The sequence below is a fragment of the Malaclemys terrapin genome, chromosome 22, assembly GCF_027887155.1.
Source record: "Malaclemys terrapin pileata isolate rMalTer1 chromosome 22, rMalTer1.hap1, whole genome shotgun sequence".
NCBI lineage: Eukaryota > Metazoa > Chordata > Testudines > Emydidae > Malaclemys > Malaclemys terrapin.
The window spans coordinates 8,798,477-8,804,929 of record NC_071526.1 but is presented as its reverse complement, the minus strand read 5'-3'; positions in this window follow the sequence as shown (position 1 = coordinate 8,804,929).

Below are 6,453 nucleotides of genomic sequence, written 5' to 3'. Positions count from 1 at the left end.
CTAGGAGAGAATTGTTTTTTACATTGTTGGCGGACAAGTCCTATCTTATCGGATACTTTGACATTTTTGAGAGACAAGGTGTGTGAGGTGATATATTTTATTGGACGAATTTCTGTTGGTGAAAGAGACAAATTTTTTAGTTTACACAGAGCTCTACTTCAGGTCTGGGAAAGGTAACCAGAGTGCCACAGCTAAATACAAGGTGGAACAGATGGTTAAACATAAGGAGTTAGCACACATTGAAAGAGACCATTCAGGGTGAAGTGGGTAGTTAACACCTCTGCTGTCATAGGTGAGATGGTGGTTTTGTCTTTTATCATTTTTCTCTGTGAGTTCATTTGAGAGCACAGTGTTTGTCTGGTTTCACCCACATAGTTGTCATTGGGGGCATTTAGTGCACTGGATGAGGTACCCCACATGTTGTGATAGGCAGGTGTGGGAGCCATGGATCTCGAAAGTTGTGTTGTGGGGGGTGTTGATCGTTGTAGCAGTGGAGATACATCTGCAGGTTTTGCATCTGTTGTTTTGACAGGGTCTGGTGCCGCTTTGAGTTGGTGCATCCTGGTCTGTGGGGAGCTTGCTTCTGATGATGAGCTTGGCAAGGTTGGGGGGTAGTTTGAAGGCCAGAAAGGGTGGGGTTGGGAAAGATTTCTTTTGGGATGTGGTCCCTGTCAAGTATGATATTTTTAGATCTGTGGTTTCTTTTCAGGGAGGATTGCGTTGCAAACTTGCCATGCATGGTTTTCTTTGTCAAGTGTGGTCTAATGACAGCAGAGACCGAATATAAACCAGATGCCAATAAAGGGTGTAAACACAGAAGCTTTTTGCAACAAAGACAAGAGTGCAGTCATGGGGGGCCAAGATTTTCAAAAGGGACTAGTGATTTTGTGCACCTCGGTTTTTGCATGTCCAACTCCATGTCATGTCACATTGGGCAGCCAAAAGTGGAAGCAGCTTCTGAAAATCTTGCCCGTGCAATATTAGTTTGGCCGCTTATGCATATGCCTTATGATACAGTCTTGACTTATATGATCACATACTATTTTCCCCACAGGACCCCTGCCTCACTTGGTGCACAAGATGCACCTGCTCTGAGGACGAATCGGGGTTGTGTAGTAACTAAGCCTGTTGTCTTAAGGACCATGGCTTCATTTGTTGCAGAAGTTGGAAGTTGTGTAGTACATAAAGCAGGGGATTTCGGGAAGAGAAAGGATAAGCTCGTGGCTTAGGCAGCTGAATGCTTCCCTGGATAAATGGATTTTACCTCTGCCACAGCATTTCTATTTGATGCTGGGCAAGTCACTTGAACCAAAAGGTTTACAGTTGGTCACTGATGGTGTGTTCCTCATTTTCTGGGCACCCAACTTGAGACGTATGGAGCCCAGGTTTGTAGTAGTGCTAAGCATTCAGAAGTGCAACTGACGTCAATTGGATCTGAGCTTTGAACATATGAAATGCTATCAAGAGGCTCCATCCTCTGAAAAATTAGACCCTACGTGTCTCAAGTTGGGCACTCAAAATCAGTGGACACTTTCAGCAATTTTGGCTTTAATCACTCAGTGCCCCTCAGTAAAATGGGGATAAGAATGCTGCTTAATCAGGGTGTGTGTGTGTCTAAATTCAATAATGGTGGTGAAGCAGTCAGACACTATGGTGAGACCATCCTAGAAATACCCAGAAGGAAACTAACCATTTTGTATTCAGTGCAGGGTTTGGATGGGGTGTGGTAAATAAGGCCTGGGACCACACGTTGAAAAGGAGGGATATGAAGAGAGGCTGAGGGAACTGGGATTGTTTAGTCTGCAGAAGAGAAGAATGAGGGGGGATTTGATAGCTGTTTTCAACTACCTGTACCTATCTATCTCATAGAACTGGAAGGGACCCTGAAGGGTCATCGAGTCCAGCCCCCTGCCTTCACTAGCAGGACCAAGTACTGATTTTTGCCCCAGAACCCTAAGTGGCCCCCTCAAGGATTGAACTCACAACCCTGGGTTTAGCAGCTACACGGCTATTTTAAGCGCTGTCATGTGAGCCCCAGATTGTAAACCTGCACTCTGAGATTCCTGGCTGCAGGTTGGTTGGTTGGGGGTTCCAAAGAGGATGGCTCTAGGTTGTTCTCAGTGGTATCTGAGAACAGAACAAGGAGTAATGGTCTCAAGTTGCAGTGGGGGAGGTTTAGGTTGGATATTAGGAAACACTATTTCACTAGGAGGGTGGTGAAGCACTGGAATGGGTTACCTAGGGAGGTGGTGGAATCTCCTTCCTTAGAGGTTTTTGAGGTCAGGCTTGACAAAGCCCTGGCTGGGATGATTTAGTTGGGAATTGGTCCTGCTTTGAGCAGGGGGTTGGACTAGATGACCTCCTGAGATCCCTTCCAACCCTGAGATTCTATGATTCTATGATAATAAGAAATATTGAACTACCCAGTCACTGAATGAGGCAGTAGTCCTGCTGAAATAATACTAGGTGATGAAAGACTGTATCACCGTGCAGATATGCAAAGGGGCTGAATTAAGGTTGTACATGTTGCCTTCTGGCGTTTCCCAACTTTCGAGTGCTTGAATTTGCAACATGATAATGTAGCTTTTTTGGGTGTGTGTGTGTGTAATATAATTATAATTAATATACTTTGCATACAGATTGCACTTTCCATCTGTAGCTCTCCAAGTGCTTTACAGAAATGGGCAACTCAACATGATTGCCTACGATTTTACAGAGGAGGAAATTGAAGCACAGAGAGGTGAAGCGCTCTGCCCAAGGCAAAACACCCAGTCCAACATCTCAGGGTGGGAACCTCTCAGTGCCTCAAGTAAACAAAACCATCTGATGAGAAAAAAGCCACCTTCCCCCTCCAGAGCATAATGTTCTAATGAAAAGCTCATTCAAAGCCTTGCTGCAATTAAGCCTTTCACTTCAGTACCACGGAGAGCGCAGCAGTCAATGGTCTGGAGAATGCCTTGTTCTCCTAGCAGATGAATATTTTAGGATGGGATTTTCCCAGGAGCCTGGGGGAGTTAAGCACCCAAATCTTAGGCTCCTCTGAAATCCCAGCATGCATTCATCATTCCGGCATTCTGAATCCCACGGTGATGCATTTGAAACTGCCAGTAATGAATACCGTATGCTGACTTGGTTATTGTGATGTCTACTCTGTGCATATAGTGAGTGAATTTGCACCCAGGAAGCGGGAGGTGGATCCCGAGTAGGGTGACCAGACAGCAAGTGTGAAAAATCGGAATGGGGGTGGGGGGTAATAGGCACCTATATAAGAAAAAGCCCCAAATATCAGGACTGTCCCTATAAAATTGGGACAACTGGTCACTCTAATCCCGATACGTCTCAAGCAAACACTTGAGAGCCAATGCAACAACTATTCACTTTGATGCCCAGGTCAGTCTCTGGCTGGGCCTGCCAGACCCATTCCCCCGAGTGACTCAGTCCCTGTGGGGAAGGACAAGGATCCAGGAGGTTTTACAGAGAAGAGAGAGTGGGGGGGTTGTTGAGACTGAGAACCCGGATTCTAGAGTTTGGGGGTGTCTGGGAAGTTGCCCCTACTGGGGTCCCCAAGGAGGGTGGTAAGAGCCCAGGTGAGATAGACACTCAGGGAGACCTGTTGCTGTTTGAAAAACCCTTTTCTCTTCTGTTACATTTCGTTCCAACTGTGAAGAGTTAACAATGCTTCAGTTTAATAAGGCAATTGTGGTCACCGCTCACAACCTCCCAAAGGGAAGAACTGCAAGTGCCGAATCCAATCAGACCTGCCGGGTAAGCACAGTGGATACACAAGATATTGTAGCCCAGGGACAGATCTCAGCATGGGAGGATCAGGGGATCCCAGCCCAGGCAAGGCGTGAGCCTGACACCCAAGGGGGTGCACTCAGAGACCAGAGCGGGGTCAGAGGCACTGCTAGCCCTGACACACTGTATACATCCAGCAATGTGGACAGTCCTCTCCCCTTAATAGGGTGAAAATGGACACTGGGTAAAGTCTGCAGCTGGAGTCAGTTGGGATAGCTCTGCTTCTCCCCTGGTAAGGATCTGACCCCCAGTGGAAGATAAACAATGTAGGTTTCTGTTCGTTTGTCCAGAAGCTGGGAATGGGCGCAGGGGATGGATCACTTGATGATGCCCTGTTCTGTTCATTCCCTCTGGGGCACCTGGCATTGGCCACTGTCAGAAGCCAGGATGCTGGGCTAGATGGACCCTTGGTCTGACCCAGTGTGGCCGTTCTGATGTTCTTATGCTTAAACTGCGTCCCAAGCTCTTTGAGAAAGGGAGCATCTCTTCCTATTTGTTCACACAGCTCTGACCACAACCCATTCCTGACTGGGGCCTCTGGGCTCTCCTGAATGCAGACGATTAGTTATAAGAGTAATCATAATGCCTGCTGTTTCCTGTACGGACTTATTCTCCGCTCTCCTTGACCTTTTACTGGAGCTTGATTGTTAAAAAATAAACCCGAAGGATACGTTTTCATTGCACAATAACACCGCTAAGCACTTCGATTATTAATTATTAGTATTATTTGCTTTGCAGTAGCGTTATGGTACGTCGATCCTGCAAAAACCAACCACCCAACCTGCAGCTGTGAATCTCAGAGCTCAGGTTTACAGCCTGGGGCTCGCACGACAGCACTTAAAATAGCCGTGTAGCTGCTCCTGCTCGGGCTGTGAAGTCCAGGGCTTCAGAACCCGAGCGCCACCCTGAATGGGAACACCGACATGGCTATTTTTAGCACTGTCGTGTGAGCCCCACGGGTCTGAATATGGAGCCCCGGGCTCCGAGACCCGCTGCTGTGGTTTGGGTTTTTTTTTTTTTTTTTTTTGCAGTGTAGACATACCCTTAGAGGTTCCAACCAAGCCTGAGGCTCCATTATGCTAGGAACTGTGCATGCTCATAGCAGGAGACAGAGACCTGTGATCTAACCCACCAAGAGGGGAAGGGACTTGCCCATGGTCCCCCAGCAGGCAAAGCCAGAAATAGAAGCAAGCGGTCCTGACTCCCGGCCCACTGCCCTATCCACTAGACAACACTGCCCCCTAGGGACAGCCCCTTCAAGGACCTCAGAGCACATGGACACAAGCGTGAATTTGGCCTCGCAACATCCCATCAGCAAGCGGGTAAGTATCACCATCCCCTATTCAGTAGGGAGGAAATGGCAGCCTAGAGAGATGAAGGGGCTTGGCTAAGAACACAAAAGCCTCCAGTCTGCCGGTCCTGTGCCTTAAATGCCAGGCTGCTGTTTCGTCTGATGCCAATGGATCTGTATAGCAGACCGATGACTTGCTGAGTGTAATACTCAGCCCTTTGCCGTCTGGAGATTTTAAAGCAGTGTCTGCAGGAACACATGGGCCATTATCTCCACTTTGCAGAGGCACAGAGATGGCCAAGTGCCCAAGTTCCCACAGCAGCTCGGAAGCAGAGCCAGGGATGGACCCCAGGTCTTGTAACTCCCGGGTCTGTTTCCCAACCACCGCACCACACTGCCTTTGAATCGCTGACTCCGTTCGGGTCTGATCCTGCAAGATGCTGGGCACCGCTCCAAGGACTGCAGTGAGAATCCAGGGTCCGGGCTTTAAAGCAGCGGGGCCAGATCCTCCACTGGCAGAGACGGTCGTTGACTTCACTGGATCTGCCCTGATTTATACCTGCCAAGAGACTGGCCTTGGCGTTTTAATGGAGCCTTCTTTGCTAAAAGGGAAGGCGAGGCAGCAAACCCCCGCTCTTTCATTCAGCCCGGGAGAGCGATTTCCATTCGCTCCGCGGAGTGTGCCAGGGAGGATAATGTAGCAGGCGGTAAAGTTGCTGCCTTGTGTACAACACCGGCTCAACTGCTGCACAAGGTTCGGCTTGAGGGTTTTCCACCCCGGAGGGGATTCCACCGGGGTGCAGCTGTGCGGTCCGCTCCTTTTCGGGAGAGCCACTCATTTAAAGGCCAGCCGTATGAAAACCCATCGGCAGCCCGCCACGACAAGTCATTCCGTTCGCCTCCAGTGTCATCAAACCCGCCCTGTATTGTATTTATAATTAAATACAAAGTCTGGGGGGAAATCCTTTCCAGAAGCTCAGCTCGGCTTCTCATTAGCTTTTATTTTCTGCTTTCTGCTCTGGAGAGCAGCACGAGGCAACTCCTGTCTCCCCACGCCGCGTAAGCCCGTTCGTTTCCGAAGGCTACTCCTGCTGTCTGTGCTGGGCTCCTTTGAAAGGGAGTTGCATTCGCGCCAAGGAGGCAGCGTGGGGGTGGGCGTGCTGGGGCACCTCGGGAAATGAAAAGGGCCGTCGATGGGCATTAGACTCGCCCCCTGCCGATTTTGACACGTCGGAGCCGGAGTAAGTGAGTCGTGCGGTTACTAAGGTGCAAAAACCTGTCTCAACAGCAGCGCCCGTGAGAGATGGATATGAGCTGTTGATACTTCTCTTCCTAGGGCCAGGGTGAATCTCCCTGCACTGGCT